The sequence below is a fragment of the Lathamus discolor genome, chromosome 3 (genome assembly GCF_037157495.1).
Source record: "Lathamus discolor isolate bLatDis1 chromosome 3, bLatDis1.hap1, whole genome shotgun sequence".
Classification (NCBI taxonomy): Eukaryota; Metazoa; Chordata; class Aves; order Psittaciformes; family Psittacidae; genus Lathamus; species Lathamus discolor.
The window spans coordinates 37,624,461-37,636,781 of NC_088886.1; the positions used below are offsets into that span (position 1 = coordinate 37,624,461).

Here is a 12,321-nt window from a genome sequence, read left to right on the forward strand (position 1 = left end):
AGCTGTGTTTAAACGAGCCTGCTGTGCCTTTAAAATACAGGTACTTGAAAGCGTGATTAATTCTTCCCTGATTCACTGAGGTGAACTTGCTGTCATCTTCTGGCCCCATTGCAACAAACAAGTTGCTGGGAGGCTAGGTTGAGAAGAGAACTTCTGAAATACTGAAAATCACTCTTGTGCATATTCTCCTCCTTCATGAATATGGGATGACTAGTCCTCAGTGAAGGTGAAAAATAAATTTACCAGAGTGTGAGAATTTAGGCAGGGCAGCTGTAAGTCACACTGTCAAGAGTAGGACATGGTGACTGTACGCTTGTGCTCATACCAGTTAACATGAGTTTTAACCCTTCACAACCCTGAACTCCCCTGCATGTTGGCTGTGCTATGATGATGAACATCTTTTCAGGCACTGGTAAGGGGAAACTATTCCATTTAATTGGAGATGTTAACTGATGGTTGGAAGATAATGTTTGCCTTCTACCAAATACATACTAATGAGCTAATACTTTTATTTTGATGATCTTTGATTTTTTTTTTCTTTTTTGTTAGTGACTGATCCTGATAGCAGAAGGTGTTCATGCTGTGATAAAAGAAGAGAAAGCTAACAGTTTTGTTGGGATTTTTTTTTCTAAATTCCTTTGGATCTGCTAATTCTAATTCAAAGCTGTTCTTCTGACACTGAACTACTTAGGCAAACTTAGTGATGAAAATGTATCTATCATACTTTTGTGCAAAGGCCATTAAGGATTAATGGCTTGAGATTTCATAAAAAGTAAGAATAAATCAGACAACAGCTTTGAGTTTTTATAGATGTTATAGTCTAGTTGCAAGGTGAAATCTTTGAAACTTTGCAGTTTTTAAAAAGAAACTACTAGGATGGTTTTCCTTTTATAGTATTTTCCTTCAGTTTCTAATCTAGAATCCTCTATAAAGTGCCTAAATGTTTGAATAAATATTTACATAGGTGAGGTCATGTTGATATGCAAGTCTCAAATCTGCTTGTAAATTCCACAAGTGGCCTAAAATATAAACTAAAATGATATATAGGGACATTTCTGTCATTTTGTTTAGTTTATCTGAGTTTCGATTCCTGGGTATCATGTTACAGGGTTATGATCTTCATCCTACAAAACCATATTTATTTGATATTTAGGTCTACACCACATGCTCATTTGCTGTACAGAACTGTGACTTAAAATTGATTAAAACGGTGTAAAAAATATGTAATTGGGAGTAGGATCTCTTATCACTGCCATTAACAGCTGTATCATTCAGTGTAGGATTGAGTCTTTTTCAATTTTTATGAAAATCAAAAAGTCAATTAATTTTAAATGCAGTCTGCCAGCTTAGCTTGTATCAGTGCTTCCATGTTTGCGCATGCAGGCAGCCAACGGATTGCCACTGGTTTAATTACATCAGTTTTGATTCTTAGATGCTTTCAAATTATGAAAGTCATTTAAGTTTCCATTAAGAACTTGAGTAACTTAAGAGTACATAGGAAGTGTTTGTGTGCATGCTCTTGCTGCGTGGTCAGTGCTCAGGAACTTATCTGTCGCTGTAGATGGAGAGGATATTTCACAGCTACCAAATAGGAATGTTCAGACTGCAGTTGTTAAGAGCGCCCGACACTTTTTAACTTGATACCTTGCGGTAGCACTGCTGTGGCCCTGTCCTTAGATACATAAGCAATCACTTATGTAGCTAAGAGAGATCAGATGGATCAAGGCTTAGAAATGAGCAGCATCTTAAACTCCCTAAAAATGTGCTGATTTATGTTACTGATGCTGCTTATCACACAAAATAAGCAGTGGTGAAGACTTGTTAGCTAGTCCTGCTTAACCTGGTGTCCAGCCTGGACAATAATAAGCACATTAAATGTGGTTTTGGGCAGTGGAGTTTGATCAATTCTGCTCTGCAGGTCAGGAACTTGGGCATTTTTTTTGTTTGTGAGAAAAAGAACATTTGGATTCTTCTGTCATGTGGGATTAGTTAAAACAGCAGATTGCTCTAGCTCTGTCTTGAGTGTTATGCTTTCAGTAGCTCCTTTGGACCAGAGTAGTGTTTCTCCTTTCTCCCAGTTGTTAGAAGTCCAAATATTTATAGTGTAAATTGTTCCCTAAAGTTGAGTACTGGCTTCTGGCAATGTGACTTTTAAAACCATCTCCTGGCATCTGGAGACTTTGTTTTGTGGTGGCTGCATACTAGTTGCTGGGTTGCCAGGCACTGGATCTGGCAGTTCTAAATTTCCCCTTGCTCTGAAGACTCTTCAGCCCTGTCCCTTTTCACCTGTCCTGTCTAACACACTTCCTCAGCACACAGTTATTGTCTTCACCAGACTGAAACTACAGACAGTGCTTCACGTTTTCCCCAGCCCCAGGAGCTTTTGGACATGCTGGTTTCTTTGGAAATGGTCGTGCATGAGATCGGTTAGGTTTTATGACCCATGCCTGGAAGTGTTGAAGGCCAGGTTGGATGGAACTATGAACAATCTGACCTCGTGGAAGGTGTCCCTGTCTGTGGCAGGAACTAGATGATCTTTAAAGCCCCTTCCGACCAAGACCAGTCTGTGATTCTATGACAGGCAATCCAAAGGAGTCTGACACTAGTGTTTCTTGGGTCTCAAGGTTCAGGACTTGCTCTTCACTTTAAGCACAGTATAGATAGATCTGGAAAAAGGAACAAAATGCTTACATACTTCTTCTGTAGTGCTGTTTGGTTTGAATCTATGCCCTTGAAAGGAGAGTTCTCAAAACGAATTTAAGGGCAGCAGCTGCTATAATTATACACAGAAAGTCACATGACTCTAGCTCCACTTCTTCACTGTAATATTTGTTAAAACCTTAAAATTTAAGTGAACTCAACCACCCTTTTGACCCTATTGCCATCCTCCCCACTCTGTGTCCCACAAAACAAGCCTCTGCACCGACACACCCATGCTCCCTGCTGTCCAGGCAATTTTGTGACCATGCTTTTGCACCTGAGCATTGCACGAACTTCATGCCTTCATCCATTCAGGGGATGCTCCACCTCAACAAGCTGTGCTCTGTTTGCCCATGCCAGCCCTTGGGTCTTCGCACCAGGTAGGTCCTTGCATATGCTACATCCTGAGAAGACCCGTGAGAAGCTGTACAGCGGCAGTGAGGTGCTCAGCCTTTATCTCAGGCAGGATGCCAAAGGCAAGCAGTAATATGAGCTGTTGCTACTCATACCATGTGGCACATCTATGCTGATTAAAATGATCTGTGATCTATGATTCTATGATCTGTGTGTTCCTAGCAGAGTGCATGCATGACCCACTTTGAAAACCTCTGTAACAAGTTTGGGAATGTATGCCCTGTGCCACTGCCTTCTGAAACGGGGGGTAGGTACGAGTGAGGCTCTTTTTTCTTTTAAACAGCTTTTATAACTACAAGTTCCCTTTGGCTGCTGACTTCCTAGTCAGGTTCATGTTATCATCAATGTTGACCACACTGTTACCAGATACTACTCCAGCTGGATAGACCAGTTTCTCCAAAGAGATCTTCCATGTAAAAGAAGGTCATGAAAAGTTGATGACCTATGGTCTTTATTAACCCCACAGAGTTTCAGTTCACCCCAAAGGTGTTAAGACAAGTATAAGACTACAGGTAACACAAGTTCAAAAGGAAGTTTCTACCTGGACAAAGATGTCCATACAAACAGCTTGTGATCTCTGGGCCATTGTAAGTTGTGTGCAAAATCAGTAGTTGCAATAAGGTGGAGAATTTCTTTCTCTTGGGTTGTTTGTGTGCCTGTACTTTTGTTTAACTAGTGCTAAACGCTTCAGCTAGCGTTTTTATGAAGGTAGTTTAAAACGTACTGCCAAATGTAGAGATTTCATTTGAAAACAACATAGCTTTAAAAAATTATAAATTTCATTGCACTTTGCAAGAAGAAAGTTTTTCAGATGCTAAAATAGAATTGTAAAATGGTTTGGGTTAGGCAGAACCTCCTTGCTGTGGGCAGGGACACCTTCCACTAGATCAGGTTGTTCAAAGCCCTGTCCAACCTGGCCTTGAACACTTAATACTAATAAATACTCAAGGCAAGGTAAGTAGATGATACTGGTGAGAGTGTAAATTGCTGTTTAAATAACTGCCCATTTACGCCAAAAGGCCTGAGATTTAGATGGCAAAGCTGTGATCTAAGTGAACTATCTTGGTCACCTTAAAGAAATAAAAAGAACTGAAAGTACTTGTTAAGACTAGGCTTTCAGGTCTAGAGTAGTCTGCAGGCCATAAAATAATCTTAGTGGAAAAATCTACCTTTCTTTCTACTCTTGTAGAAAAGTCATTCCAGAAAAGTAATCGGTTTTGCATTGCACAGAGCTGAGCCAGGGGCTCAGGCTCTGGGGAGGGCAGTGCCCAAGTTGTCTTGTGATAAGCAAAACCGGTGAGGGAAGTGGAAGAAGCATCCTTCTTTGGGTTGGTGTCATAGCGGGCTCCTGAGAGCTGCATGGCAGCATGGAGTACCAATCGTACTGCTGTTGACAGAAATTGATTATGATGCTGAAACGTTGCTGGCTTTCATCATCTCTGACCTTGTCTGATTCACAGCTGTGTGAGCAGCTGACATCTCCAGCCACACAATCAAAGTACGTTTTTTAACTGCTAAACCGCAATGCAATTATCCATAGCACATCATGGTGGCAAACCTCAAAGCTCCCTTGGAGAAAGGAACATTTATTTGCATTTACTTTCAGTGCTAAAATGTTATCCCTTGCAAATGTTCTCATTGTCATAAATGTTGAAAAGGCTTTTTTTTTTTTTTTTTTTTTTACCCAAATCCCCTTCAGGGGTAAACATTTGATTTTAGTATGTTCTGTTATAATAGCTGAAACTGTCATACAGTACTGCTTTCAATCAATACGATTTTTAATGTAATAAATCTCTTTACTTTTTCATTCTCTACCAGATAGAAAATTGCTGGAGGGCATGAAACATTTCTTCTGATAAGTGAAAGTATGTGGCTGATAATACAGTTCTCTGGTGAGCCATAGCTCGCATTCCTTTAAACTTGCATTTTAATGGAAACATTATTTATTTGCATGTAGTCTACACATGGACTGCACCGCGGAATTGCCTAAACTTTCCAAACACACACTAAAGCTGAGGTATTGAAATATCTGATTCTGATCAGCATTAAACAAACATCTATCCAAGGTGGTGTGCTTCAGGAATGGAAGCATAGTGTAGGAGTAGCAGGAAGGGGAGGAGAAAACATGTTTGTCTCCTTAGTTTCCTTAATGTTTATCCCCTTGAGCTTTCATTTACTTTCCTGCATTTGAGAGTGAATGTGTTCTTTTTTCTAATTTTTCTGGCTTTTAATTTCTGTTTATTACTTAGATCTTTTTAGAATTTTATTGGACACTGTAGGATGTAGAAGATGCTTTTAATGTTGGGGTTTCTTTTATTTTTTCAATCTGACATATATGCAGCATAGTTACGGTGGGTTTATTTCTGCTGAGAAGCAGAGAAGTTGGATAAGAGTCTATATAATCCCACTGAAAAAAAAATAGTATGTTCATTTGATATTTACTCCCAATCATCCTCAGTCTGGCCCCTTACTGGTGTGGAAGGAAAAGGAAATCACACATGGAGAAGTAGAAAAATACCTACAGAATGGACAAAATCAGTCCCTAGTTCACAAACAGGAGAGAACCAGCAACCCTGGGAAGGAAACAATCTCATTTCTCTGAAGTGGCATTAACTGGGAGATGGCAAACTGACCAGTCATACGCAGAATTACAGTACGTGTAGGTGCTTGTTATAAGTCATGTTCTCCTATAATTGAGATAAAACAAGATTTTATTGTGAAAGACCTTTGATAATGATCACCTCATGCTGGTATCATGATGCACAGTACACCTGATCACTGCTGCTGTGAGGAGTAGGCCTGCTTGACTGTGGCCAGGATGCTGCTGGGATTCCCATTGGAGAGAGGCAAAGGTAAGTGGCCTTGCACTATGTGCTTGGATATGCAGTTAACTCTGAACCATGACAAGGAAAGTAATTCTTTTATTAGTTACTTGGCGGGGGGGGGGGGAAGAAAAAAAGCTGTTGCTAACTTTCCTGGCTGTGCAGTTGGAAGCATCCAGAATTCTTGCTGGAATAACATGGCACAGGGATTCCAATGGAGGAAGGGGGTGAGGGAGTTGAGGTGTGGAGTTTAGGATTTGAAGACAAAAACATGGGTAGAGGAGAAAAGGGAGACTAGTGTGTGGTTTGCATTGTAGCTTGCCTTAATTTTAGGTTGCTGTAAGACTAGACGTATTTAATAAAAAATTGTCCTAGAGGGATCACCAGCCAGCCATAGGAAAACTACTCTCAGTTTCAATGTGCCACTGTTTATGTATTGCCCAAGATCCAAACCCCGAGAGATGTATATGTAAGGGTTATTTCTGCGGTTTAGAATGAATACTGGTTTATCTCTTTCTCTACGTGTTTGAGAGAAGCAGAGAGCATGAGTGTGCATTTTGGCAGCATTTCTTTATGGCTCCTGAAAGAGCACTAACAGTTTTGTAACTCTGGATGCTCTGAAAACTAAACTTTGCCCTCTTTGTTTCTGCTAAGTTCACTGGTTTGCTGGCACGTATTGCCAGTCCTTATTGCTTAGGACTTAGAGAACAAAATGTAGGACCAGCTGCCTGTTTCGTGGTGCCAATTGGCACTGGTATGTCAGAGAAGAGCTCCAAGCAGCCCCTCTTCTTGCTTCTGTTTCAAGCATAAACAGAAATGTGGGGTGCTACGTTAATTTACAAAGAGATTGGTATGACAGACTTTTTAATTTTGCAAAATGTTTTGTGCTTTCATATAAAATACGTCACATAAGTTTGACTTTTTTTGTAAAGACTTTTCTTACACCTATTATTACTGTAGTGGTTTTGGAAGGCAAAGTAGAGTGATTGAATTCTCTGTGGATTAATGTTGCATAAAAGATTTGTAATCTTTGGCAATTAGAAAATTGTTGCTGAGGTTAATGGTGATATTATTTTTAACTTTGAGGGCAGGAGCAATTTCCTGCCTCCGGGACAGAATTATTTCAATCAGTGCTTTAAATAAGCAATTTCTGTGATGCTTTAAATTGACAAACACTTAAGTCATCAACCTGAATTCTTTTTTTGCTTGAGTATTTATTTTAGCAATTATGTATCCTGATATACTGATTCACATTATTTTTATTCTGTATTGTTTCTGAAAAGAAGCATGATATTTACTATCAATGTTTTCCTTGGTAACTTTTTTTTTCCCCCCTATTCTTGTGGAGATACTGTAACTGTAAATAAAAGTAGAACAAAAAACTAAAAAAGAGGCTAAATAATGTACTATTTGTTAGAAGTTATTGAACGATTTGCATCTCAAACATTCTAAGCCCCTGGAGGGTGAATCGATTTGGGACGTGCTTCTGGGACTCTTAAGATCTGTTTTGTGGTGGGGGTCCTCTTAGTAAGCATCTCTTCATGATATGGCCACTGGACTCAGTGTCCACATTGTCTGTGATGAGGTCAGGTACTGTCTCTTCAGACTCCAGCTGTAACTTGAATTAGGGCAGGACAGACAAGAATTGGAGATAATTCTACCTGATCAAGCTAGCCTTCCACCTTGTCAATAAGAATGATGCTCAGATAGTCAATAATTTCAAAAACGCCACATTTTTTCCTGCTTAGGAAAACCTGCTACTCTGTAAGGTGTTCTTTGCAAGAGTATTGGTGTCCTCATCTAGACCTGCTCAAAGGCTCTGTTCTGGTGGCTCTGGCAGGAGGTGGTACCTTGATACTACCAGTTCCGGAACTGTTTCTCTTCAGCCTTCAGAGATACATACATGCTGTTTCTAATCTGTTATTTTTATTAGTTATCTAATTAAGGTGATAGATTATGCTCTCAGGCTTTGAGATATATGTTTTGTTAATAGTTTTATTTTTAAATACATGTTTTTTTAAGTAAGCAAATATATCTAACTTATCTGCCTCCTTGTAAAGCACAGTGCCAGTCTGCCTGGTAATGTCATATAGCAGCTCAAGAGAGTAGCTGCATACTGGTTCATGTTGCAGGTCTGCATGTGATGACTAGAAAAATACTTAGAGTAAATTAGAATATCTCTTGGGACATGTTGGATTTTGCACACCACACATATACAAACGCCAACACATGCAACCTGTATTCTAAGGTGTTCGTGTAAACTTTGAAGACTAGCAATTGAGATAGCTGGCCAGTGTTACTCCCACCTTCAAAAAGAGCAAGAAGGAGGACCTGGGAAACTACTGGCCAGTGAGCTTTACGCCCATCCCTGGAAAGGTGATTGAACAGGTCATTCCGGAGATCTTCACCAAGCATGTAGAAGAGAAGAAGGTCATCAGAAGTAGTCAGCATAGATTCACCAAGGGTAAATCATGCTTGACCAATCTGATAGCCTTCTGTGATGACATGGCAGGGGGGGTTGACAAGGGGAAAGCAGTGGATGTTGCCTGCCTTGACCTCAGCAAGGCTTTTGACACTGTCTTCCATAACTTCCTCATAGATAAGCTTAGTAAATGTGGGTTATATGAATAGACAGTGGGGTGGATCAAAAACTGGATGAATGGCAGAGTTCAGAGGGTTATGATCAGCAGAGTAGAATCCAGTTGGAGGCCTGTAGTCAGTGGTGTTCCCCAGGGATCAATACTGGGTCCAGTCTTACTCAACTTGTTTATCAACAATCTGGATGAAGGGCTGAAGTGTACCCTCAGCAAGTTTGCTGATGATATGGAGCTGCAGGGAGTGGCTGATACACCTGAAGGCTGCCCTGCCATTCACTGGGACCTTGAGAGGCTGGAGCATTGGGTAGAGAGAAGCCTAATGAGGTTCAGCAAGGGCAAGTGCTGCACCTGGGTACAAAGAACCCCAAATACCAGTACATGTTGGGGACTGATCTGCAAGAGAGCAGTTGAGCTGAGAAGGACCTGGGAGTATCAGTGGGTGACAAGTTGCCTATGAGCTGGCAGTGTGTTCTTGAAGCCAGGAGGGACAATAGTATCCTTGGGTGCATCAGGAGAAGTATGGCCAGCAGGTTGAAGGAGGTGATCCTCCTCCTCTATTCAACCCTAGTAAGGCCACATTTGGATTATTGTGTCTGGTTCTGGGCTCCTCAGTACAAGATAGACAAGGAACTACTGGAGAGGGTCCAGCAGAAGGGCCATAAGGATGATCCGGGGTTTGGAACATCTTTCTTATGAGGAGAGGTTGCAGGAGCTGGGCATGTTTAGTGAAAAGGGGATCAATGCATATAAATACCTCAAAGGCAGGTGCCAGGAGAATGGTGCCAGACTCTTCAGTGGTGCCCAGTGAGAGGACGAGGAGCAGTAGCCATAAACTAGAAGTTTCACCTCAACACAAGGAAGAACTTCTTTAGGTTGAGGGTGGCAGAGCACTGGAACAGGCTGCCTAAGGTGGGTCGTGGTGTCTCCTTCTCTGGGGACATTTAGAACCAGCCTGGACATGTTCCTGTGTAACTTGGTCCAGGTGGCCCTGCCTTGGCAGGGGGTTGAACTAAATGCTCTCCAGAGGTTCCTTCCAACCCTAATGATTCTGTGATTCCTGTAATAAACTGTAAACAACATTATGATGCCATGGTTGAAGAGCCTACTGAAAGTGTATCCAGCAGCATATTGGAATTAGTTGTTTCAAATTTAGGTTTTAAAAGCTTTTTTGGCATGTGGGTTGTGCATCTCTTATTAAGGAAAAACCTGACACTGGAGGAAGATGAAAATCATGTTAATGAATAGTATGAAAGGCTGTAACCTCAAACCTATTATAGTGAAGAGTGATATTTTTACTGGAATGTTTTTTTACTGGGTTTCCCAGCACTCGCAATTGACAGGAGAGCTCAATGCAGTTTGTGGCAAATACCATTTGAGCTTTTTTTGTGTACAAACAGAAAATAGGTTTTTGCCTGTCACAGTGGCTTTCAGTTGACCTCACTGTGCTTCTGATTCAAAGTATTTCAGGTGTGTCACAAAAACATATTATACCTCTGTGAACAGGTGTTTTCGGATCATTTTACAGACTTACATTTCTGGTTATGTTTCTTGGCTGGTCTAATACAAGTCAGTAACACAACTGAAAATAGAACTGTGGTTCTCTCCTTCTCTCCCAGGTGCAAATCCTCATTTTTTCTCTCTGTCAGATGCTGACATCTATTAACCTTGTGTCTTCTATTATTAAATGTAACACCATCACCTACCTGTCGGGTTTTGCAGTCTTCAGTTTCTTTTCTCAATGTGATTATCAAGGAAGGGATGGTGCCTGAGACCCAGCAGCATCAGTGCTTACTTCACATTGACACCGTGGATCTTAGCGGTCACCTTTCCGGCCAAAATGATGATTGGCATGTCCCTGTCACTGTGAGAAACCCTGTGCTACTATTTCTCATATTTTAAAGAAATTCTTTCAGCATTTAGTTGTGAAACAGAATTTTTGGTTTAAGAATTGATCTAAATAGCAATAATGAGTATGAGAAGATGGCCAGTTGTTAAGAATAGCTGGTCACTGACCAGCTCTGTTAGCTGTGACAAGCATGAGGGGCACAGCTGGTTTTTCATTAAGTGATCTCCCAGTCCTGATGACATACTTGATAGCTGTAACTTGCTGTGGATGTCATGATCTCATCATGCATATGACCTCTAAGTCTAGCACTTCATCAGTCATTTCTGAAGCTGGAGGGGTTCTGCATGGCAGTTCCAGGAGACCCAAGCACATAACTGATTGACTGAATTAATCCCCAGAGCTTCCAGCCCTTCTTAGTGGTACTGTGCAGGGAGAGAAGCTGAACATAATCTCAGTGTTCACCCTCTTCTCTGGACGGGGGACTTGATCTTCTCTTTCCTTGCCAACAGGAGTCTTTCAGTGTAGGGAGCTAATGGCAAGACTTAAAAACTTGGCATAATTTGCCCTCTTTAGAGCAACATAAAGGAGAGTCACTGAAAGTAATCTGCTGCTTGCAGTTTAACTGCTACAAGTGTTGCAGTGTGACTTTCTGAGGCAGTACTCTTTCTTCTCTCTAATTTTGTGGTGTTTAGAGTTAAATAAATGCCCTGGAAGACTAAAATCTTCTGGAAGCTTTTGATCTAGGAGACCAGCTTCTAAGAGGCTGGGGATGGGAACACAGCAGCATTGTGAAGGCTGGAAGGGAATATGGGTAATGTTTTCTGATTTAAATAAAGAGAGAAAAGTTAAATTAGGGAACATGGTGGTGGGTAGGGTTATTCTTTCCATAACAATGCACCAGAGGATCTAGTTAAGTGGTTTTGGTTTTGACTTTCAAAGTTATGTTAATAAAACATTTAAGACCACGTGATCTTTCTTGAATTGAAGTGCTGTAATGCAAGAAAATTGCCCTTAGCAGTGAGGGGTGTCTCAAGGTGAAGAGGGATGAGTTGGGAACAGTAAAAAGAAATTAAATGAATTAAAATGGGAGTGGGGTGTCTGTGTTTTACCAAGCTCCTTTTAGCCACATGAGGAGCCACAGATGAACCAAATGAAGAAAGAGCATATGTACCCCAGCTGAACAGGGATTTTATTGTTGCTTAAAGCTCATAGCTTAAACAGCTTCACACCACTGGAAAGAACCTACAGGCATTATTTTTGCATAGCAAGAATTCATGAGATACTCCAAGAAAACAGAGAGTTTCTGAGTGCTCTAAAGAGGAAAATATGTAAATATTTTGTAGGGAGAAGTAATTAGTGGTAGGAATAATGCCCAGGCCCTGAGCTGCCAGAGAACCTAGATCGCGCAGTAAACAGTTTCAGAATGCATCACCAGTGTGTTCTCTACTTTAATCATTAAGCCATAATGTGCAAGAACTTACTCAAATGTCAGAGTTCAAAAGCCTGTCACAAAATTGTCTTTACAGGAAGAAAATGAGTCAAAAGCCTGTCATGGAACTGTCTTTATAGCAAGAAAATGAGTCAAAACACTCCAGGAAAGATTTTTTGCCTAATCTATCTCTGCAAATGCCTGTGTCCTGGGGACCACAGTTCCCATCCATGTACTTTAGGAATTGTGCAAACACCTCTTCACATCTGGATTTTGAAACCTCTGGCCCTGGTTTCACGTGGGTGCACAGGTGCCTAGAGGTGAATTCCAACAGCAGTGTAGCACTGGTAGTGCTATTGTGTAGCTCGGTAGGTGCCCGGCAGTTTTTCCTCTTAACTCTTTAGCTATGGTGCTCTAGGTTGGTAAATTAGAAAAGAATCTGAGCTGCTTTAGGAGTTATCAGTGTTCCTTGGACTTCAGTAGGAAATGTGAGGCCAGTGTTGCCTTGACCTG

General features: G+C 40.9%; 1 protein-coding gene across 2 annotated transcripts in view; it reads left to right on the top strand.

The window, feature by feature from the left end:
- Positions 1 to 12,321, top strand: part of PPM1L (protein phosphatase, Mg2+/Mn2+ dependent 1L) — a 112,261-nt gene that overhangs the window by 5,173 nt on the left and 94,767 nt on the right. The window lies entirely within an intron of this gene.